This window comes from Nicotiana attenuata, unplaced genomic scaffold (assembly GCF_001879085.1).
Source record: "Nicotiana attenuata strain UT unplaced genomic scaffold, NIATTr2, whole genome shotgun sequence".
NCBI lineage: Eukaryota > Viridiplantae > Streptophyta > Magnoliopsida > Solanales > Solanaceae > Nicotiana > Nicotiana attenuata.
Genome location: NW_017671297.1, coordinates 84,872 through 110,459, shown reverse-complemented (window position 1 = coordinate 110,459; position 25,588 = coordinate 84,872). Strand labels below are relative to the sequence as shown.

General features: G+C 41.6%; 1 long non-coding RNA gene across 1 annotated transcript; it reads left to right on the top strand.

Moving 5' to 3' along the window:
* Positions 1-21,844, top strand: LOC109207371. The gene is made up of 6 exons (XR_002065000.1): positions 1-195; positions 20,263-20,470; positions 20,581-20,673; positions 20,751-20,852; positions 21,007-21,389; positions 21,471-21,844. It is a non-coding gene; the product is annotated as an uncharacterized LOC109207371 (long non-coding RNA).
* The last annotated feature ends 3,744 nt before the right edge of the window (positions 21,845-25,588 follow it).

Sequence of the window (25,588 nt, the reverse complement as noted above, 5' to 3'; positions counted from 1 at the left end):
TTTTTCTTTTCCCTCCAATTTTTTTCCCCTCTAAATCTTCTCCCGCCTGAATAGTATATCACTTCTCTGATTTGCCTAAAAAAAGGAAAACCTACGCCTCTAAGAATTAGGTCTCATTCTTAAAAAACTTTTTACAATTTTCATGGTGTAAGAAAACGTTCGCCTCTAGCAACCAAAATTTTCGCCAATTGAAAGGTATGATTTCTATCTATTCTTCTATACTTTTATATCTTTATCTTAATTTCTCTTTATACACCTCTATCTCTATCTCTATCTTTTAGGATATTGTCAAATTGATTCATGTTCTTGAAGTGAAGGATGAAACTTTTTCTATTGATAATTATAACTTTAATTTGGTTTGCACTTTTTGCTTACTGAGATATATTTATTTTTGTGCTATATCTCTGGATTCTATGGTGCTACTTCTCCATCCCAATTATGTTATACATATTAACTTCTCACAAATTCAAATATCAATTAAACTTCAGGTTGAACACTTTTTTATCATTCTGTTGTGTCAATAGTGAAGTTTAATGGTGAAAAAATCTGAAGCTTCATTCCATGGAATTCATGTGGCAATTAAAGATTTAAAAAAAAAACAGTATTGGTAGTTAGGTTTTCCACAGTTTGATAGAGTTATTTAGTTTTCATGAATTCGTTTTGTATAATGCGGCTTATTAGGTGTTTAAATGGTGTTGATTCATTGAACAAATTTATATTATAATGAAGTTTAGTTATAGTTTGCGAGCGATCGTCTTAGGTGCTTCTTAATGATTATCGTCCTGAAATTGTATCAGGTTCAAGCCGTGTTTTTGAATTGGTATATCATAATCTTCTTTGATTTTTTTCATTCCTTTTTTGTGTTTTCTTTTACCATCTTACCTTTCCTTTTTGGGGCAAATTATACTACTAGGCTTGGCCCTCATTTATCATACTTGTGAGTTATTCAATATGAAGTTCCTTAAATTCCTCTTCAATAAATCTTCAAAATTCTTCATTTCTTCTCCGATCTATTGGACCTTGTTGATGTGGCGGGGGAAACCCATTTTTGCTTTGCAGCTCTCATTGGGAGTTGCCTTAGTGTTATTTCTTGATTCACCTTCTTTTTCCTCTATGCATAGGAGATAAATCTCCACTTTTAGCCACCTCTTTTGGACAAAATTCAATCAATTCATCTTCGTCACCTTTGTCGGAAATGGCAACACGTAAGTTGGCCTCTAGTTTGATTAGCTAGTTCTTGTATAACCATCCATAATGGTTCATGCCTCTTCATGTCATTATGCTTCATTGCGGAAGCTTTAAATTCAGTTATATTGGTGCGCTTCTTACCCGGTTGTACACTACCTGGTTCATGTCTCTTTGCCTCTGAAACTTCAGCATGTCGTTTTTGAGCCAGTTGAATATACACATTTATGAGGTTTTGGACTGTCCAAAGCATTCAAAAGTGCCCGTTCATGGTCTGAGATCAAAGCCTTGTTTGATATCTCACCTGACTGTTTAAAACTCTTCAAGTCTAATGCTGCGATCTGGACAGTTGCTGGTGCGTCTGTACTGATCTTTTCAGTCTGCTGCATCTTAAAATTGTTTGGAGTTCCTTTTTACTGGATACTATTGTCCAGTTTTCAATCTTCTTCACAGAAGTGTTATCACTCTTTGCACCTCCATTCAGTGCATCTGTAGCTTCAGCTTTTTCAACTACTTCAATTGCATCATTAGTTCGATCACACAGCTCTGCTTTGTTGTCCCCCACAGCTGATACCCTCTGCCCGTTAGACTTCCCCTCACTGCTAGGACGAGGCAGAATTATCTGCTGCACATTATCATCTCTTAAGGCTGGTAAGTTAACTCCAACATCCTCCTTATGTGTAAGTGCATCAAAAGCATTTTGAGCTATGATAGCTTTTGAGACATTCTGTTGCACAAGTGGGAAAATTGACTGCTGCTGCGTATTTTCCACCAACGAAGAGTTACCTTGCCTACTTGAAACGCACCGCTTCATTCCTGCCACCCTTAGTTTTGTTCTTTGTTATCCCATCAACCTTAGTCAATAAGTTAGAGGATACTCCTTTAGGTTTCCTAGCTCGCGTAGGTGCAAATTCCAGTCGAGTTGTTTGTGCGCCAGCATCATCAGTAGCAGCTGTTTGTGCACCAGTATCAGCATTAATAGTTTGTGCACCAACATTAGCAGTAACAGTTGTTTGTGCACCAGACCTGGGGGGAGATTTGAGAGACTGCTCCTCAGTTTCACGTACTGTACCTGCTTTTTCAGTTTGCTGCACTTTCTTAGTGTTTGGAGTGGCTTTTTTTGCTGGAAATCATTATCTAGTTATCCATATTACTCTGCTGCTCAGCTTCCTTTCTATCTTGTCTAGCACCAGGAGCTCTAGCACGCTTAGCATCAGCTCCTTTCACAGCAACTTTAGCTCTTAATAAGGTAGCAGTAGGGATATCTTCTGCACATACATGCCTAACTGAGTTTTATGCATATTCCTGAACCACACCATCAGCTGCAAGTTGATTAGCTTTCACAGATACATGTGATCCTGATATTTGGTGTGTATCAGCAGCCTCAACATTACAAGGTTGCCCGGTCATTCCATATTGTTTCTGCACCTCATTACCTACACGATCAGCCAAAATCCCACTGGTCTCAGCCCCAGTTTTTTTAGCTATTTCCTGCTGAGAAACAGCCCATTCATTACCAATAGTAGCACCCTTAATTTGTGCAGTTGTTCCCAATGTTGTATACATCCTTGACAATATTGTGGTAGTAGGTATGTCTTTCAAACTATTATCCTGTTCAGCACCTCTTTTCTCTTCAAGAAATTGCCCAGCTTCTGTTTGAACTACAGCTGCCTTAGGAACATCTTTAACAGCTCCCTTATTATCTGTAGCAGCAACTCGATCAGGTGTGGCAGTCTGAAAAGCCACATGTTCCACTCGATTCATAACAGCTCGATCTTCATCAACTTTTGCTGAGATTTCAACCATAGGATTCCCAGTTTTAACAACCTGATCAGTCCCCTTCATCATCACTGTATCCCTAGCCAAACTGACTGCATTGGAAACTCTAGCTAGAGATCGATCAACTGGAATATTATCACGACTTGATGCAGTCACACACTTTGAAGCATCTCCTACAGGAACAACTGGACCCTACTTCCTCCAGTTTTTTCAACTTGCACAGCATGTCTAACACCTGTAGCATCTGTTCCTTTACTCAAATCATGACACACCTCCTACCTAAAAATAATTTGCTCTGCACAATTTTTTTTTATTTTTCTGTTCAGGAAAGGTAATTTGAATATTTGTTTTTGTTTACAATAAACCTAAGTATGAAGATAATGTATGTGTTAATATTATCATAATGTTTGTCTCTTTTTTAAGTAATGATTCGTCTATATGGTTTAGGTTTCTGGTTTATTAAAATTGATTGTTCAGTTATTCTGTTTATTCTCATTTTGTACTTTCGATAGCCCATGTTATTCTTTGTTTTTATTTTGTTTGTATCATTGGCTTTTTTTCCTTTTTACATATATAGTCTTGTTTTGAGTAAATTAAATAGCACGTTGTGTCTTTTCTTTTTCTTTTTTTCTCTTGTCTGGTGTTAAATAGAGTAATAACTGATAAGCGATGAAAAAAGACTTTAATCTATCTCCTAAGAGTCAGACACTGGATCCTCAAAATAGTACTAAACTAGTTATTTTGCTTTGTCATTATTTAAAAAAACATCATCTTAAAACAAAGGAACTTTCATAGAATGTAGATACAGAAACTGAAGATTAAGATTACAAAAATAAACTAGAAACTGGTGTTTTAATACCAAATAATAGTTTAATGTGCATTTCTTACTGTTTTCAAGTTGTTCCCTGTCCTTAAAATATAGTACATTTTTTATTGTTGAAATGACTTCTTTGAGCTATATAATTATGTTAATATCTCATCTATAACTATATTTTTTCTAGAACTACCATTTAGGTTATTTTCTCTTTTATACTAAATTATTTTTAGCTATTATTGTAATTGTAGAAAAGAAAAAAAATTCCTTGAACAGTTATGGACAAGCCTAGAAGTAAGAAATGGATGTATTATGATAGAGTCAGTAAAGAATATTTGGATGGAGTAGAGAATTTTCTAAACTATGCCTTTCGTGAAAGAGAAACAATTTCATGTCCTTGTTCACAATGTGTGCTATACTATCAAGTAAATCGGGCAACTGCATATGATCATCTTGTGGTTAATGGTGTTATGCCATCACATGATACTTTATTTTGTCATGGGGAGTCTCTGAATGAATCAAATAGTACTCAAGTAGATAATTACAGACAATTAACTATAAGGGGTGATGATATGAGAGGAATGACACATGATGCTTCTGGAGGCTTTACCCAGTCTATGGATAGTGATATTAGTGAAAGGGGTGAGATGGAGCCAAACTCAGAAGAAAATAATACTAATCCATCTATAAATTAGTCTCATCTAGAGGTGGATAAGTTTGAACGACTCTTGAAGGATTCATGAAGAACTATATCCTGGATGCAAGAAGTTTAATAAACTATCGTTTCTGCTGCATCTCTACAATATGAAACGGTCGTTCAAAAGGACAAATGAATCTTTTAATACTTTGCTTGGACTATTAAAAGATGCATTGCCTGAGGGGGAAAAGTTGTCTCCTTCTTTCTATGAGACTAAAAAGATAGTTGAAGTGTTGGGCTTAAAGTACAAAAAAATTCATGCTTGTCCCAATGATTGCATGCTTTTTAGGAATGAATTTGCTAGTAAGGATGTTAATAAATGCTTAATTTGTGGGGCTTCTAGATGGAAAAAAATTGATAGAAAAATTTCAGCCAAGGTCCTAAGGTGTTTTCCTTTAAAATCAAGGTTACAAAGATTATTTATGTCTTCAGAAACATCTAAGCTAATGCGGTGGCATCATGAAGAACACAACAAAGATGGAGTTTTACGACATCCTGCAGATTCTGAAGCTTGGAAAAGTTTCGATAATAAAATATCCAGTATTCGCTAGAGATCTCCGTAATATTCGTCTAGGATTAGCTTCTGAGGGATTTAATCCATTTGGTACAATGCGAACTGTTCATTGTACATGACCAGTGATTATAATGTCATATAATCTCCCACCTTGGATGTGCATGAAGGAAGAGTTTTTTATTTTGTCATTACTTATTCTTGGACCAAAAATGCCTGGCAATAACATTGATGTCTTTCTGGAACCTTTAATAGAAGAGTTAAATGAATTATGGGATGTCGGGGTAGAAACATATGATGCCATTGCTAAGGAGACATTTAAAATGCGAGCAGCTCTCATGTGGACTATAAATAATTTTCCAGCATACTAATCTCTTTGGATGGTGCACTTATTGTAAATTTGCATGCCTTTCTTGTAACATAAACACTGAATCTAGAAGACCCAAACATGGAAAAAAATTTTGTTACATGGGCCATCGATGTTTCTTGAAGCCTGAGCACAAATATCGAAATGATACAAAATCGTTTGATGGGATTAAAGAATCAAGACCTGCACCTTATCCAGTATCTGGATCACTAGTTCTAAATCAAGTTAGAGATAAAAAGTTTACTCCCGGCCAATCAAGTGAAGATGTAAGCGGGGTGATGAAAAACACATGGAAAAAGAGAAGTATTTTTTTCAATCTTCCTTATTGGGAGTATAACTTGGTGCGTCATAATCTTGATGTGATGCACATGAAAAAGAATGTGTGTGATAACTTAATTTATACATTGTTGGGTCTTGGTAAAAGTCAAAAGATAACGTAGAAGCTCAATTGGACTTGAAGGAGATGAAAATAAGACCAAGCCTATGGCCTCAAACTCGAGCTAGTGGGAGGACATACCTTCCTGCTACTTTTTTCACAATGTCTTAAACGAAAAAAAGGTTATTTTATGAAGTATTGCAAAATGCCAAGTTTCCACATGGCCATGCGTCTAATATCTCACGTTGCATTCGCAAAAGAAAAATATCGGGGCTAAAAATTCATGATTGCCATGTTATAATGCAAGAACTTCTTCCTCTTGCATTGCGAAGGTCAACAAATAAAAGAGTTAGTTCTGTTTTAATTGAACTATGCACATTTTTTCGGGTTCTTTGTAGCAAAGTGCTTAAAATAGAAAAGTTAGAGTTACTTGAAGAAAAAATTGTAGTAACATTGTCTAATATGGAAAAATTCTTCCTCCCGTCATTCTTTACTATTATGGTACACTTGGTCATTCACATGGCAATTGGATGTACCCAATTGAGAGGTATGAAGAATACCATTAAATTATTATTGCATATCTTAAGCTTTTATTAACTATAAAAATATTACACTAATAACATTATTTTATTCTACAGATACTTGTGTACTTTAAAATTATATGTTCATAATCGTGCAAACCCAGAAGGTTCAATAGCAGAAGCAACAACAACAACAACAATGACCCAGTGAAATCCCACTAGTGGAGTCTGGGGAGGATAGTGTGTACGCAGACCTTACCCCTACTCCGAAGGAGTAGAGAGGCTATTTCCGAAAGACCCTCGGCTCAAGAGGACAAAAAGACAAAAGGAGACAATATCAGTAACACCACAGAAATAATAGGAAAAATATGAACAACATGAAATCCAGAAGAAAGATGCAAAGCAAAAGCGAAATAGTATCCCTACCAAACTAGTCCCACAAAGTTATGAAATAAGGCAAGACTCAATTACCTCCTAACCTATAACCCTAATACTCGACCTCCACATGTTCCCATCAAGTGCCATGTCCTCTGAAATCTGAAGCCTCGCCATATCCTTCCTGATCACCTCCCCCCAATACTTCTTAGGCCGCCCTCTACCTCTTCTCGTGCCCTCCACAACCAGCCGTTCGCACCTCCTTACCGGAGCATCCGGGCTTCTCCTCTGAACATGCCCGAACCATCTGAGCCTCGCTTCCCGCATCTTGTCATCAATGGGAGCCACGCACACCTTTTCCCGAATATTATCATTCCTAATCTTATCCATCCTAGTATGCCCGCACATCCACCTCAACATCCTCATTTATGCTACCTTCATCTTATGGCTATGTGACTTCTTAGCAGGCCAACACTCAGTCCCATACATCATGGTCGGTCTAACCACCGCTTTATAGAACATACCTTTGAGTATCAGTGGCACTCACTTGTCACACAATACTCCAGATACTAACCTCCACTTCATCCATCCTACTCCAATACGGTGTGTGACATCTTCGTCGATCTCCCCTCCCCCCTGGATAACCGACCCAAGGTACCTGAAGCTGCCTCTACTCGGGATGATCTGTGATTCAAGCCTCACATCCACGCCCACTTCCCCCTGCTCAGCACTGAACTTACACTCCAGGTATTCCGACTTCGTCCTACTAAGTTTGAAACCCTTAGATTCAAGAACCTATCTCCAAACCTCCAGCCTTTTGTTAACACCGGCTCGCGATTCATCAATCAGAACTATGTCATCGGCGAATAGCATGCACCATGCCACATCTCCTTGAATGTGGTGTGTTAACGCGTCCATCACCAGGGCGAATAAGAACGGGCTGAGCGCAGAACCTTGGTGTAACCCCATAACAACCGGAAAATCCTTAGAGTCGCCTCCTACTGTCCTAACCCGAGTCTTTGCCCCATCATACATGTCCTCAATTGCCATAATGTAGGGAACCGACACGCCTTTTTCCTCCAAGCTTCTCCAGAGAACCTCTCTAGGAACCTTGTCATACGCTTTCTCTAGGTCACTAAACACCATGTGCAGGTCTTTCTTCCTATCTCTATACTGTTCAACCAACCCCCTAACAAGGTGTATAGCTTCTGTAGTAGAACGATCCGGCATGAACCCAAAGTGGTTGTCGGAAACAGACACCGTCATCCTCAACCTCGCTTCAACCACCCTCTCCCACACTTTCATAGTATGACTCAGTAATTTGATACCCCTATAATTGTTACAACTCTGGATATCACCCATGTTCTTATACAATGGGACCACCGTACTCCACCTCCACTCATCCGGCATCCTCTTTGCCTTAAAAATAACATTCAACAACCTAGTCAATCACTCCAAACCTGCTTTCCCCGCACACTTCCAAAATTCGACCGGAATCTCGTCAGGCCCGGTCGCTCTGCCCCTACTCATCTTACTCATAGCTCCCATGACCTCCTCAAGCTTGATGCGCTTGTAGTACCCAGAGTCACTGTGACTCTTGGAATGCTCCAATTCACCTAGAACAATATCCCGATCCCCTACTTCATTAAGAAGTTTTTGGAAGTAATTTTGCCATCTCCTCTCAATCTGGGAATCTTCCATCAATACTCTACCATCGTCGTCCTTGATGCATCTCACTTGGTCTAAATCTCGAGCTTTCCTCTCTCTTAGCTTGGCCAGCCTAATTAACTTCTTCTCCCCGCCTTTTCCCCTAGCTCCTCGTACATACGACCGTAAGCTGTAATCTTAGCCTTTGTGACCGCCAGCTTCGCTTCCTTCCTAAGTACCTTATACCTCTCCATGCACGCTCGCCTCTCCTCCTCACCTATGCTCCCCATTAACGTCCGGTAAGCCTCCTTCTTCGCTTCCACTTTGCCTTGTACCACTTCATTCCACCACCAGGATCCTTTGTGCCGGCTAGAGACGCCCGTCGAGACCCCAAACACCTCTCTCGCAGCCTCCCTTATACAGTCTGTTGTCGTTGACCACATAGTGCTTGCATCACCACTGCTCCTCCAAGCTCCCATAGCCGATAACCGCCCCTCCAACTCTTGGGCTTTATCCTTAGTTAAGGCTCCCCACTTGATTCTCGGTCTTCCTCAAACAGACATTTTCCTCCTCTTCACCATAATAGCAACGTCCATCACCAAGAGCCTATGTCGCGTCACGAGTATCTCACTTGGAATCACCTTGCAATCCTTGCACAACCCTCTGTCATGCCTCCTGAGGAGGAGATAGTCAATCTGAGTCTTCGCCACCGCATTTTGAATAGTAACCAAATGCTCCTCCCTCTTCGAAAAGCTAGAGTTTGCAATCACCAACCCAAAAGCCTTAGCGAAGTCTAGCAACGAGGTTCCTCCTCCGTTCCTCTCCCAAAAACCGAAGCCTCGATGCACTTCATCATACCCACCTGCGATCGACCCAATATGACCATTGAAATCCCCTCCTATTAATAACTTCTCAGCAGGTGGTACCTGACGCATAATCTCATCTAACTCCTCCCAAAAGCACCGTTTAGCCTCCTCATCTAGGCCCGCATGAGGCGCATAGGCGCTAACGACGTTTAGGGTGCACTGTCCAACCACCAACTTAATAATCATCAATCTATCATTCATTCATCCAACCTCGGCCACAGACTCTCTAAGTTCCCTATCTACCAAAATACCCACTCCATTCTTACCCTTCTGGGTTCCTGAGTTCCAAAGTTTATACCCGTCCGCGTCCCTCGCACTCGACCCTACCCACCTTGTCTCCTAGATACACGCTATATTGACCCTCCTCTTCTGGAGGATCTTCGCCAACTCTATATACTAACCTGTCAATGTACCTACGTTCCATGACCCAATTCTCAACCGATAAACACCCTTGTTCCCTTTACCTCCCTTGCTTCCCAACCAACCCCCTAACCCCCGCCCTACCTCCCGACCCATCCCCCGCTTCCCCCGAGGACATGAACTCACTCGACCATCCCAGACCACAGCCGCTATACCTTCGGCAGACTAAGGAGAATAACTAACACACACAACAGACCAAACTAGAAGAAGACAAGTTGCCACTACAGCACACTAATACGGTGAATAAACTAATAAGAACTAAGATGACAGCAATTTAACTAACACAATAGAGGGAAACAGGAAAACGGGAGGTACCAACTCCCGTGAGTAGAACCTGGGAATTGTCTTGGTATACCCGACGGTGTTGCGGCCACCTAGCTCGTTCACGTCCAACTCCTGTTGATCCTTGCTAACACTCGCGTTGTTCTTCACTGTTTACACGTGCACGTCTCGCTCGCCGCCCAAAGTCACCGGCCCTAACTTGAAATACACACAAAATACCACAAAACCAAACAAATAGGGGGCTTTCACCGCTACCACCGGTGATGCCCAGCCATTGCAACGAAACACAAAGAAAAATGAAGCAAATTTGAAGGTGCTAGTTTATGAACAAACAAAATATTGCTTTAAGACTCAATGAATCAGCAAAAAAAACCAAAAATAAAAAATAAAAATAAGAAATCCAGGGTTGTTTACTTAGATCTCAGATTATTTCCTATTCTCCACTTCAACTTTCGATTAAGAATTAGGCTTTCCTAATTTGACAAGATAATTTGAATATCGCCAAATTCCACCAAATTCAAGTAACATGCGTAGTAAGCACTACTAGAAAACATATGGCTTAAATGAATAATCCCAAGTACTACTTTTACTACTATACAAAATCGACAAGTTGACAACAAACTGAAGGTTATTGAGCCAAAAAAAGGAAAGAGAATTTAACAATATGAAGTAAAGTTTGCTTCTTTTCACCTGAAATTGAAAAAGGAAACAACAGAGAGAATGCTTCTTAGATTTACCTGAAAGGAACAGAAGACGATTGATTTGCGCCTGAGATCTGAGAAGCCAAAATTTGCTGGTGGGGTGGTCGCCGCTGTTTAGTGGGGTGTTGCAAAAGGGCCAAGTCGCATTGCAAGAAGATTCAAGGCATTCAATGTAATTAACGGGTATCGATTTCGAACAAAACAAAGTGAAGTTTTTATGGAGACACAAAATGGTGTTATGGTCGTTTCAAAAACTGAAAGTTATGCAAGTACAAGTGACAAAGCTCCAAAATCTACAAATATCAACTATTATGGCAGATTAAATGATATTGTGGAGTTAAACTACTATGAAGAATTTAAGGTTGTCTTGTTTAAGTGCGATTGGTTGATGTAACCAAAGGTAGAGGAGTTAAGGAAGATGACTTAGGTTTTACACTAGTAAAGCCTAATAGACTCTGGCAACCGAGAAAGTCATGAGCCTTTTGTCTTTCCAGAACAAGCTCAACAAGTAATATTTGTACAAGATCCCAAGGATCATGAATGGTTTGTCCCTAGGTTAATTAAACCTCGAGACATTTTTGATATGGGAGAGGAAAATAGTATGCAGGTTGAATCATCAATGCAGAGCGATGCCACTGGCTCGACGCTCTTAGAAAATACTACTGATTCAGAATATGAATGTCATGATTGGTTAAGAAGCGGTGTCAATGGGATAGTAATTGATATGAATATACATTATCAGAATTCTCCAAATGAAGGTGAAGCTCATGTTGATGGAGGAAGACATTGAAAATGAAAGTGATCGAGAATAAGATAGATGGTAGTTATTAAATATTTTTTGATGGTGTTATTAGAGTACTTTTAGGTATTTGATATTTATTTTCAGTGAATTAAATACGATATTTTATTTGTCTTCAATTTAAGTCACATTTCACAGAACATACATGTTAGTAAGCTATGGATTATCTATTCTTATACTGGTGGATTAACCAATATTTGCGTGAGTTTTCTGTTCTTGTTTTTACTTCTTTTGCTGCTATAGCTCTTGGATTATGAGATGCGAAAGTTTTCTTACCACTGGATAAAAACAAATATTTTCTGGTGCACCAATACCACTTAACTCGAGGACTATCTTTGCATTAAGGCTTTGTTTTTGTATATTTTTTGTGCACAAATCGCGATTTATCCTTAACTCTTATTTCGTTTCTAAGTCTAACATACATAGCATCAACTGCTTAACAACTAGCATAAAAATAGATCACGTATTTTTAGAGTCCCATAATCAAATTTAATTGTTATTACTATTTTCAGGTAAACAGTTTGGCGCCTACCGTGGGGCTAAAAATAATAGTGATTATTTTCTTGGTGGTTTCATTACACAACGCAAGTTATCTTTCACGCTTTTTCTTGTCCAAAGATCTTTGATTTCAGGTCGAAATGTCTGATTCAGTAAACAACTATCTTGAGAACCACGGAGAGAATGGTGTGGCTGTTCCAGGTGTTGGTGAGCCACCACGAAACCTTGAGAATGCACCAGGACCAATTCCGGTGGATGAAGTCTCGCGCGACACTCAACACGTCGAAATAAGCTCCCACACTAACAGGAGCATACACCAAAGCGACCAACAAGAAGCCTAGAAAACCCCAGCTCGGGAAGAACGAGAGGTTAGCCTTCACGTTATTTTCGAAATGTTGCAGGCGCAACAGCTGGCAATAGCTCAGCTGCAAAGCCATCAGAAAATTCCCAGCACTGTTGCACCGGAGACGGCTCCCCCGGCCGAGCAGGTACCGTAGAGATTGAGCAACAACGGGTCGGCAGCCGACCCCGCCATCGTAAAGATGCTCGAGGACCTCACGAGGAGGATTGAATCGGGTGAGAAGAAGATTGAGGCCAACAACAAAAAGATCGAGACCTATAACTCCAGGTTCGACCAGATTCCAGGGGCACCCCCTATCCTGAAAGGTGTGGATTCGAAGAAGTTCGTGCAAAAGCCGTTCCCACAGGAGGTGGCTCCGGAGCCCATTCCAAAGAAGTTTAGAATGCCCGACCTTCCAAAGTATAACGGAACGTCGGACCCCAACGAGCACGTCACCGCCTACACTTGTGCAGTAATGGGCAACGACCTAAGGGACGACGAGATCGAGTTCGTCCTGCTGAAAACGTTCGGGGAAACGCTCTATAAAGGGGAAATGATGTGGTATCACAACCTGGCCCCAAACTCGATAGATTCATTTGCCATGTTGGCGGATTCTTTCATTAGGGCACATGCACATCAAAGTAGAAACAAGGAAATCCGACATCTTCAAGATTAACAGAGGGATAACGAGATACTGCGAGAGTTCGTATCTCGCTTTCAGATGGAACGAATGGAACTACCGCCAGTCTCCGACAACTGGGCGGTACAGTCCTTCACTCAAGGTCTGAACGAACAAAGCTCGGTGGCTTCGAAAGAGCTGAAGCAGAACCTAGTCGAGTACCCGGCCGTGACTTGGTCGGATGTTCATAACCGTTACCAATCAAAAATCAGGGTCGAGGACGGCCAGCTCGGTGCCCCCTCGGGCTCAGTATACCCAAGCAGGCTTCTGGCAAAGGAGCTAAAACCAAATAAAGAAAGGTATCAGCCGTACATCGAAGACAGGAGAAACGCTTCGAAGCGCAACATAACCCGCAATGATCGAAGGATAGACCGGGGACAGAATCCTCGGGGACTCGTCAACAGAGCCGGATTTGATAGGCATACAGGGCTAACGGAGGCACCTCGCTTGTCAGAATACAACTTCAACGTCGATGTATCGGACACCATTTTCGCCATCAGCAAAATCAGAGATGCCAAGTGGCCCGGGCCTGTGCAATCAGATCCTTCGCAAAGGAATCATAACTTAATGTGTGAATTTCACAACACACATGCCACAAGACCGAGGATTGCCACCAGCTTCGGGAAGAAGTAGCCAGATTACTCAATAAAGGTCATCTCCGAGAATTCCTAAGCGATCGGGCCAAAAATCAGTTCCGAGAAAGAGAGGCGGCCAAGAAGAACGAAACGAATGAGCCGCAACATGTCATCCACATGATCTTGGGAGGCATCGATGCCCCACAGGAACCCGTGATAAGAAGGACAAAAATATCCATCACCAGAGAAAAGCGAACCCGGGGGTACATACCCGAGGATGCCCTCACATTCAGCGAAGAGGACACTGAGACCTTGTCTCAACCCCACAATGACGCACTGGTAATCTCTTTTCTCATAAATACATTTCAAATAAAATGTGTACTCGTCGATCTAGGTAGCTCGGCCAACATTATCAGGTCGAGGGTAATAGAGCAGCTCGGACTACTTTACCAAATCGTGCCCGCCACTCGAGTCCTCAACGGATACAACATGGCGAGTGAAACAACGAAAGGAGAAATTACCCTCCCAGTCAACGTGGCCGGCACAACCCAAAATGTCAAATTCCGTGTCATTGAAGGAGACATGAGGTACAATGCTTGTTCGGGAGGCCGTGGATACACTGCATGAGAGCAGTACCATCCACCCTCCACCAAATGATGAAATTCCCGAAAAAGGACGGGATTAAGACCGTCTATGGGGAACAGCATGCGATAAGAGAAATGTTCGCGGTGCACGATGTGGCGCCGACACCAATACCTCCACCCGCAAAGGAGCCAAAAGGCAATCAAACTACATCTTCGGTTAAGCCCAATTAAACAAAGCAGAGGACCGTACCATGTCCTCATCACAAGCGACTAGGACATATCGGACCTTGAAACATCACCGGCACATCCCACACTATGGTATAACCATCTCCCTTTTCAGTTTATATTTCTCACTAACTCTGTGCGGACGCCCGACCGAAGCAGTCAAAGCGCTAACCCAGCCCGAAGATCATAAGGTTTTAAAAGCATCTGTTGCACTCTTTTCCTTCGATCGAGTTTTTATCCCGAAGAGGGTTTTACCGGCAAGGTTTTTAACGAGGCAACATCCACATGCTACCTAAGGAAGACTCAACAAGTATTCAAGGTTTCTTTTGCAATCAACCTCGAACACTGGGGGGCATCCCTCCAGAAGGCCATCCATCGGAAAAACCAAGAAACACCAAATGGGGTCCCAATAGGAAAATGATGTACCGGGCCAAACGATCAAACGAACTGTGTCCGTATAGCCGGACCCCCAACGGAGAAAACATGTATACCTGTACCAAGTAATCGAAGAATACCTTTTATCAAAGCATCTCACACTCCAAAAGAAACTCAGCATTTTCGCAAAAAGGACTCCTCCGTCGAAAACGTCCCGAACACTCGGGGACTGGCGTACACAATTCGACACCTGAGCGACCCTGAGGTCGGAACTCCAAACTCATAAGCCCTCAACGAGGCAACAACAAAATCATGAAATGTCTCCAAAACCGAAAGTGTCCCGAACACTCGGAGACTGGTGCCAAAATCTCAAAAAACGCATGACCTCAAGGTTGGAATTGCCAAAACGTAAGCCCTCAATGAGGCAATACCAAGTATACAAGTGAAGGCTCCCGAGCCAGGATACCCTCGATGACTCGGGGACTGTCGCCAATCACCATTCATTAACAAACCCGAGGCCATAAGACCCCAAGCGGGTAGACTCGGTCTCGTAAGACCTACATAAGGCAGCAACAATATCTGTAAAGCCTCAAGCAAGGCATGAACCATACTTGTACCAAGTATCTAAAAACTGTAAGACCTCAAAGGCATGAAAATTTTGTAAGACCTTACTAAAGGCATTAACCTGATCTCAAAGTTAAGGCTATATATTGAACTTGTAAGACCCCTAAAAGGCATACCCTCGATATAGACACCTAAACTACTTCACTCGGGATCAAAAACGGCTCCGGCCAAGCACAAATGACTACGGTCATAAGGCTGTACCAGCCAAACTAACGCGAGTCGGGGACGCCCGACCGTCGCTACAAAATCACAGGCCTTCAATTACTTCGAATCTACTTCGAAAAGAACCGGTTAAACAGGATACCCTCGACATAGGCAAAAGAGCTTCAACCATGTCAGCTCCAAATCACAGGCTTCGAGATACTCAGCCTCCGAGACAAACCCCCGAGGTGCTCGATCATCGCCACATAACAACTCGAAATCGAGGTTTTTATCGAACCGTCGAAGAGTCAGGCAAAATTTACTTCAAAAAGTCCTTAACGAGGGAAAAATAAAGCCAATAAAAGGTCGCTTCGACCCAAGGTATAAGAGCCATTGTCGATAGCCCGTATAAAAGATCGCTTCGACCAAAGGCGTAAGAGTCACTGTCGCCAGCCCAGAAAAATCCGAAAACTTGAGGGTCGAATGTGCTCGAGTCGGAACCCGACTCTGAGACTGAACCTAAAATAGTTAACTACATATGCCTAAGGGCAAGGCGTAAGATCCATTATCGCCAGCCCGCATAAAAGGTCACTTCGACCCAAGGCGTAAGAGCCATGGTCGCCAGCCCACACAAATCCGAAAACTTGAGGGTCGAATGAGCTTGAGTCGGAACCTGACTCGGAGACTGAACCCAAAATAGTTAACTACATATGCCTAAGGGCAAGGCGTAAGAGCCATTGTCGCCAGCCCGCATAAAAGGCCGTATCGGCCCAAGGTGTAAAAGCCATTGTCGCCAGCCCTCACGAATCCGAAAACTTGAGGGTCAAATGAGCTCGAGTCGAAACCCAACTCGGAGACTGAACCCGGAACAGTTAACTAAAAATGCCAAAGAGCGAAAAGCATCAGAGCTCAAATGACAACTTACGTTAAAAGGGCGTACCGACCCAATACGTACGAGTCACTGTCACCAGCGCTAAGATCAAAGGTCGTGCCGGCCGGACGCATAAAAAAGCCAGGTCTGAGGGTCTAACCCGAGACCTGGGACCTCGGGTCGAAAGTCAAAATACATCACATAGTATTTTCGAAAAATAAAACGGAAAGAAGGGGTAGGAAATAAAAAGCCTTCTTATGGCCCACAGGGGGGATGATTACAAGTATTGAAAAAAAAACTTACAAAGAGAGAAGCAAACAGAATCCTAATCTGTTATCGAGCCTATATCTTCGATGGCTCCACCAAAGGTTGCACCCCAACAACTACGGGTCCTTCAGCGGCCCCTTTCCGATGGCCTCTTCCCCTCAGGGAGCTCCGCCTTCATTTTTATCACCTCCTGAGCCATTGCCCGGCACACCTCCGAAAGCAAGCAAGACAACATCTTTCCTCTCTAGAGTCTTCGCCCTCCCGAGCTCGGCAGGAAGAATGATATCTCCCGCATGTACGTCCCCAAAAGCTTGCCTCCAAGATCCCAATCGAACACTCTCTACAGCTCGAGTTAATTTAGGATCGGCCTCCTCAGGCGCCCTCCCGGGGTGAGAGCTTGTCGCGATGGCATCCTCTCTATGCAAAGATATAAGCGCCTCAGCTTCAGTTTTGATCCTGGATAATGCAGCTACCAGCTCAGAACGGAGACCTCTGTACTTGTCACTATCCTCCCTCGCGTCACTAAGCTGACACCCGACTAAGGTCACCTTCTCCTGGAGGGCATCTCTCTCGGAAGTTATCTCCCTCACATGCCGCTTGAGATCGAGACTTCGGAGTCTTTGGCCCGGAGCTCCTCCCTCAGCAGGGCACCTTCCTTCTCAAACTGCACGAATCAGATCCAAGATGTTAAAATACTAGGATCTGGCAAAACATTCAGATAATGGCAAACGGGGACTAGGTAACCTGTTCAGTAAGGTGAGCCTTCTCGCACTCATGACGGGTCACCTCATCCTGATACCGGGTGAAAGTCTGACTATAAAGCGCCTTGGCCTGAATCCACAAAAAAAGACAAGTTAGAAAGACAAAGGTCAGAGCAACCGAGGCCAGAGCAACAGACAGGATTAGCGCAAATTACCTGCTCTCAAAGCCTGCTCATCTCACCAATGACAAGTGAAACGTCGATCTCAGGGATTCCCTCTGGAATGGTTGGAAGCCTCTCGAGCGCATCTCCGCCTTTGATAGGTATCCCCGCATCAGAAGATTCTTCGTGCGGGGCATCTTGCACTATCTTAGGAGGTAGGGTCATTCCCTGAAGGGAATCAATCACGACCACGGCACTAGCAGGGTCAATCAGGATCATCCCTTGTCCATTCAGGGCCCCAGAACTAGGCCCCTCCGAACCACCTACCGAAGGCATCCCAGCCAGAGGGGAACCCTGGCCACCGGCCAGCTCGGGGCAGCACCCGATACTCCCTCAGTTGTCTCTCCGCTACGAAGCTGGGCCGCAACGACATCAGACTCCGGCTCAGAAGTCACCATCTCTACGGCCCAAGGATCGGCCAGGTTTATCCCTCCCTCGGGCGCTGTAGAGAAGCTATTTTCCCCTTACCTTCAACTCGAGGGTTTCCCGCCATTTTCGGAGTTAGGGCTGCCAGTTCGGCCTTAGTTTCTTCCGCCTTAATCTTCTTGGATTTCGAAGGTCCGTCCGATGAATCCCTTTGTCTTTTCTTCCCTTCATCGGGTACAAAGCACCCTCCCCGCCGGGCAATGCTCCCTTTATCAAAGGGACTTCCCCCAGTCCTACACAAATGCAAGAGGTAAGCACAGGGAACGAGAACGCTGCTAATAGTAATTTAGATCGAAAAATGCGACTACAGCAGGGGTAGAGGCTCACCATGATCCTTAGCTTCCCACCGAGCTTGGGATAGATCACGCCACACTCGCTCAACATACGAGCAGATCGAGTCCAGATGGCCGACCAATTCGGGAGGTCCAGAACCGCGCCAGGGTAAATTGCTGCGGCTGCATTGGTAAGAAAAATTAAGTACCTGGAAGAATGTAGTCAAATAGAAGCGAGGGAATGCTATATAATGTATCTACTTACGTTCCACATTCCACTTCTCGAGGAACAACATCCTTTCCGCCGGGATCAGGTCAGAAGTCCTTACTCGGATAAATCGGCTTATCCATCCCCCATTCCCGAGCTCCTCGGTACAGGCAAAGAGGGCCCTCGGGGCTCGACAGCGGAGCTTGATTAGATCCCCACAGAAGAGACGGGGGTTGTTTATCCTGATCAGATGATCAAGGGTGAAGGGCATCTCCTCGATCATGTTCAAGTAGTACCTGATCATATAAACAACACGCCAGAATGAAGGATGAATTTGGCCAAGGGTCACTTGATACTGTTGGCAGAAGTCGAGAATCACGGGATCGATCGGGGGCGAAGATGGCCCCACCGGCCCAATGGTAAACGGGTAAGTATACACACTGAGAAAATTGGCTTTGTATGTCGTAATATCTTCCTCCCAAGTAGGGATCTCCACGAGCACAACGTCCCCCAGCGACAATCAGCTCTCACTCTTCTGACTTCTGTTATCGAGCTAATATACTGAGTCACGGGCTCACGATGCCCCAGCTTCGAAGAAGGCCTCTCGACCTTAGAATCAGAAGCCATCGCAAAAAATCCTGGGACACATTCCTCAGCACGAGAAGGTATGGCCGCTTCACCTTGAGATAAAAGCGAAGAGGATGAGGCCATATTCTCCTGAGAAGCAGAGGCGGAGTTTTCGCCATTCCTAGAAAAGTCCGGAAGAAAAAGGGGAGTTGCGTTCCTAAGAAAGAACAAAAGTAAAGGCAGAACGAACCTTTTCTAGGGTTTGGAAATATAGAGAGTTGTAAAGAACGAGAAGGGGAGTATTTATAGAAGCCCTGCGTACACGTTGAAGGGGGCCAAGAGACAGCTAACTGCCATAATCAATGCGAATACCTTCAGGGGCTGCGTGTGCATCTTCTTTTGGCACCTTATGACTGGCGTCGTTACAAAAGTATCAAAGGGGGCAAAAATTCAAGGTCGTTTCTTATCACTTTCACTCTAAGAAACGCGGAGACTATCTGTGCACGGTAAAATCGGGGGAGTCCAATTTCCCCGTCATTATGATGCCCCGCGAACATACTTCCCAAGGCTCGAGACTGTGGTCGAGGTTCACCTTCGAGGGCTGTCGACGCTCGACCTCGGGGCAATGCAGACCAACGGCTATATTGGAAAAGAGGCGAGTTCCCAAGGGGTGTAACTAGAGCCGACAAAGTCTGTCAGGCTAGGCTGAGCCCGCATCATGACGTCAACTAGCTGTCCCATCTCTATATCTTTGTAATAAATGCGTTTGTACTAGGATGGGATCCCCCCTTTCTATATAAAGGGGGTCCTTGTCATATTGTAAGGAGGGATTGCTCCATACCTAATATACAAGAACATTTTATTTGCTCTCTAACACATTCTCTTGATATTATTGATTCTATTTACTATCTTCATAATTGTTCATCATTTATTACTTATCATTGGCCATAAAGAGCCTTCGTTGATTTTATTATAACTGTTAGTCATACCTCGACCGCCTTCGATAGCTCATAGCCGAGCTCCATAATCGACCTCGAGGCTCCCGAATCGACAAGCTCGAGGCCTCGATTGTTAACCTATCGGTTTGATCATCACCTTATCCTTAACTCTTATTTCGTTTCTAAGTCTAACATACATAGCATCAACTGCTTAACAACTAGCATAAAAATAGATCACATATTTTTAGAGTCCCATAATCAAATTTAATTGTTATTACTATTTTTACGGTAAACATTATTATTATTATTATTATTATTATTATTATTATTATTATTATTGCTATTATTATTGTTGCTGCTGCTGTTATTCCTGTAATACATGTTATTGGTAAATTTGTTTTTGGTTTTAGAAAAAGTTCTCTATCCCAACACGTGGAGAAGCGTATGTCTTAAAGTCAATTGGAAAAAAAATGGAAAGATTACAAATGCGATTTAAAAAGTGAATATTTTGAAAAATATAAGACCAAAGATGCTTTGCTGAAGAATAGACCAGCAAGTCGCATACCAAGGGATCAATGGACTGGTCTTGTTTCTTATTGGCTTTCTGATAAAGCTAAGGTATAAACTTTAAAAATGCACAATTTGTTGCTTATTATTATGGTCTTTTGATTATTTTCATTAGTTGCTAATTGTTATATTGTTTTGATTATTTTATGTTGCAATGACAGAGGTGTACCCAGGCAAATAAAAATAATAGGGCCAAACAAAATATGACTCACACAGGAGGATCCAAAAGTATTGCCACCTTAATGGATGCGCAGGTACATGTGTAATTACAAAATAAAATATTTTAAAACTCTTTTATCGTGCAGATTTGACATCAAATTTATTGTAATAGGCCAAGAATGGTATAGAGCCTACACGAGCAGAAATATTTATACCGACACACATAAAACATAAGGATGGTAGACTATTGGATGAGGAGTCTACAAAGGCAGTTGTAAGATTTCTTCTCTTTCTTTTATTTCTTGAACTACGAAATAGATTTAAAAAAAAAAAGAAAAACTTAAAGAGAACAACTGAATTGAAAATTGGAATTTTGGTGTATTAAATTTATCTATATTGTTAACTATGTTATGCCCTTAATTAATCAGGACATGATGAACGAAAGGTTGAGGGATACTGACGGATCAAATGACCAGCCTCCCCGCAGTGTTGCTTGGGAAGGAGATGTGTATTCCCAAGTGTTGAAAATGATAAAAGTGGGTATGTTCGTGGATTAGGACTTGGTCCAACCCCTTCTATGTTGTGGGGCAGTAGATCTTCCTTAGGAAATATTGTTATAGAGGATTCGTCTGATGAGGTTGTACAAGAACTAAAGCACTAGATAACAGAGTTAAAAGAGTTAAATAAAAAACAAAATGATGAAATGAGTTTTATGAGACAAGAACTATCATGGATGCGGCAAGTCCTGAGAAAAATTGCTCCAAATGAGTTACCTATGCCTCAGAATATCAATGGAGTCTCAACTGGAGAGGTAACTCAATTTCAAAAAATTTAGGCGTATTTTCTAAAATTTTAATCTTATAAAATAATTTTACGTCTTAATATTTATCAGGTCGTTGATACCAACCGTGGCCATGAGGGAATACCACAATCACCCAATATGTATAATGTAGCTGGAAATACTCCGTCGTCTCGTGGTACTTTTCTGTGCTTTCACATAAACTCTTTTTTGTTCTATTCATTCTATAAGTGAAAAGCATTATGTAAGAAATATATTAATGCAAACCTTGACAGACTGTAGCAAAGGATTATTAGTTTAGTTTTATCTAGTAATCATTCATCCTGTGAAGTGGCTTTGTGTGTCGTCGGCCATTTTGGTTGTATTTACATGATTATGTGTAGCTGATTCATAGAGAGATACCTTAAGGCATAGAAACTCAAATAAAAAGATACGTCCTCAAGTGAGTTGGTAGAGACTCACTTTATTATGCTAATACGATTACTGAACTTTTGGACAAATATTAAATCAAAGAGCCAACATAGATTACTCTCCCTCTATAGTCTCAGAGTTTGAGAAATTATGGATTTACTTTGCTAACATCTATTACTTGCATTTATAAATGATGACTGCCATTTAGACTCAATGAATTTTTTATTAGTAAATATCTCTGGAAACTATAAAGATAATTGTAAAGGTACAAGTTACAATCGAAAATTGAATGATTAATCCTTTTGTGGTTATAGGCATGTCTGGTGCTAGACCAGTGACCCCAAAATGATTGGTTAATCATTATATGGTCATTGACATTGTGGTAGTTTTGATTGTTTGCTGCCCTTGATGTATGCTTAGTTTTAGCCAATAATCGAAATTTCTAGAGTATGTCTAGCAGCAAATAGTTTTTGGATCAAGGAGGGTCAAGAGAATGTGTTTACCAATATTGTTTGGCTTTTGCTTAATTTGGTCTGTGGAAAACAATTCCTTTTTAAATACTCAATCCTTAATCATCACCTGAGAATTCACTCCTAGTCAGTAGGCACAATATGTAACTCTCCCATTGTGAGCATGTGATTTTTGCCATGTTTAATTTACTCCTACAAATCCATTAAAATTAGGATTTTTCCTTTAATTATTTGATTTCTAGGAATTAATTGCATAAGTTTGGTGTCTTGTTTGCATTTTTTGTCTGCGCATTTTTATTCAAAAAATAAATATAAAAAAATATATATGTTGCATTTTAATTCATAAAAGTACAAAAAAAAAATGTGTAGCATTTTAATTCATAGAAAATACAAAATATGTTGCATTTTTTGCATTTAGGCATTTAATTTCACAATTCTAGTATTAATTAGGTATTAATTTAGTTTTAAAATAAAAAGAAAATTGCAAAAAATAGAGTTTTGAATATTTTAAGGAATACATAGTCTAATTATGTCCTTGTTTTAGCATAAGCAATAAATAAACAAATATATAAAAATACAAAAAGAGAAAAAGAAAGAAAGAATTAATAGAGTTGGTCTTGTTAAAGGACCCAAAATTTGGGCCAAAATACAATTCTAGCCCAAAAGAGGACCCAAAATTCGGCCAAGACCCAGCCCAAATATCCCTGATCCGGTCCAGTTTCCCTTACCACCAAAACGACGTCGTTTTGTTTATGATTAATCCTAGCCGTCTATGTTTCTTGATCCAACGGACGGGAACCCCTATGCTTTAATATAAAAGTGTCGGAAGCGCCCCCCTTTACCCCCTCACTCGTCTCTCTCGAACCCCCCTCTCCAAAGAACCCTAGCCGCCATGAACTCCCCCACGTTTCCGCCGCCCTCCGCCGTTCGCCGCCGGCCGGAAATCGCCGCCGGCGGCGGCGAAGCTCCAAACCACTCAAAAAATACACCCCTTACTCCTCTCTTCCTCCTCTTTCCAACCCCCAAAACTACTTTCCCCGAATCCTAACCAAACGCTTCGAATTTTAAATCTAAAATTTCCGGCCAAAACACAAAGTATACCAAACAGTCCCAAATTAACACCCTGTGACCGCCTGAGCCTCCTCTATCTAATCCCCATGCCCGTTTGCCTCGAATCTGCCTGGGTTTGCTCGAATCCTCACTTAAATTTTTTCGGCCAAAAACCCTAATTCAAAATCTTGGGGATTTTGGACCGTAATATCCCTAATCATGTATTTTCCTTCGAAAAACACACGATTAGGGATGTTACGTGTCAAGAGTCCCGGAGGATTCACAACAAGCTGGTCAGAATGCGCTCCATAGTCAATCGAGTGCCCAAAATTGGTAAGTTCCGATTCTGCATGTTTGATAATCTTTAACTCTTTAGAGCCTTTTGATTTCATTTTTCTTTTCTTCAGTAATTGAGCCTCTACTGTGTTATTGTGGTAATCATTTAGTTTAGTTTAGTTTAATTACATTAGTATTCTTTAATCCCAGTAGACATACACGTTTAAGTGTTTGGATTCTAGGGTCAGTTAGTTGATTCTTAATTGTTGCTGCAATTTGGTTTTAATTATTTCAACCCCTGGATTAGCTGATTTGTCTAGTGTGATTAGCCTTAGGAACGGATTGTTTGGTTATAGGTAATGGACTGGTTTAACTTGGTCAGTAATATCAGGGGATGATCAAGGGTAATTTAGGCATAGAAAAGGGTAGTTTTATTAGGAATAGTAATTTTTAAAGTAGGGAAGGGATAGTATAGGAATTGTAATGGGCAGAGGACTTTCTAGAATAGACTTTAGTATAGTTTTCAATAAAATAGGTGTTGTAACTTGGGTAACAAGTTAAAAAATAAGGGACTAAAAGCTGAAAATGGGTAGGGACTAAAAAGAAAAAAAAAATCTGAAGGTAGCCCTAGTTTTGCCTATAAAAGGCACACCCATTGCCTTGTTTCACAAGTTTTAGACCTCTAAAAAATTTCGAAAAACCTCCCAGCTTATGATTTTCCCAAAATCCTCTTCTTAAAAGCCAAAACTAAAATCTGAATTCCAAAAATAAAAAGGGAGTTCAAACCTGAATTCTGATAGTCTAAACCTTCATTTTAGATCTTAAATTCTGCAGAAAAAACCAAAAAAAAAATAATAACAGAAAACTTTCAAAAATCCTCAAAAATATTATTCCATTGAAAGCCTTGGGTTAATTTCGAGTTTTAATTGTTGATTTACATCTTCTAACTCAATATTTGATGGCTGAAATGACCTGAGTATTCCTGTTCCAATTTCAACTAAATTTGGTTAAGGATCAGTGTGATTTTGGTCATTTTATTGCTGTTGCTCTTCTATCATTCCTTTATGGGTATTGTGGCTTGAATTGGGTTGAAACTGGCCTTGTGTGAGCCGTGTTAGTGCTGATCTTCTTGCTGTGATTTGCTGAGCTGTTGCTGACCTTATTTCCTTCTTATTTCACTCTAAATTCCAGGTATATACAAACGAACGAAATTTTCTGCCCCAGTTTTCACTAGGAAAATTTCGTGAGTTAGTTGTGACACATATCTAATCAAATTGGGAATGTGTAAAAGGGATCCTCGATTTTTGTTCCGGGATTTGGAAAGAAAAGCTCCACGGTTTTTGTGCCGGGAGATCCTCGGTTTTTTGTTCCGGGATTTGGAAAGAAAAGGCTCCACGGCCTTTGTGCCGGGAGATCCTCGGTTTTTTGTTCCGGGATTTGGAAAGAAAAGGCTCCACGGCCTTTGTGCCGGGAGATCCTCGGTTTTTGTTCCGGGATTTGGAAAGAAAAGCTCCACGGTTTTTGTGCCGGGAGATCCTCGGTTTTTGTTCCGGGATTTGGAAAGAAAAAGGCTCCACGGTTTTTGTGCCAGGAGATCCTCGGTTTTTGTTCCGGGATTTGGAAAGAAAAGCTCCACGGTTTTTGTGCCGGGAGATCCTCGGTTTTTGTTCCGGGATTTTGAAAGAAAAGGCTCCTCGGTTTTTTGGCCGGGAGATTTAAGGAATGGGATCCTATGCTACCATGATTTGTTTTTCTTTTGGGATTTTCATTTTTATTTCTTTCCTTCTTTCTTTTTCTTTTGTTTTCCTCTTTCTATGTTTTCCTTTTATTTAGCAAAACGCACGAAAGAATTTGGGGGGAAACTTCCTTTTTGGTCGTTTTCCTGCTGCAAAGCTGTTTCAGTGCTTGCGCATTTCATTTCCTTTTGGATTGCACCTGCTTCTTGCACGGTTGCTTTGAATTAGTCCTGTTTTCAACAAAGAACAATTTGTTAGTTTGAAACGG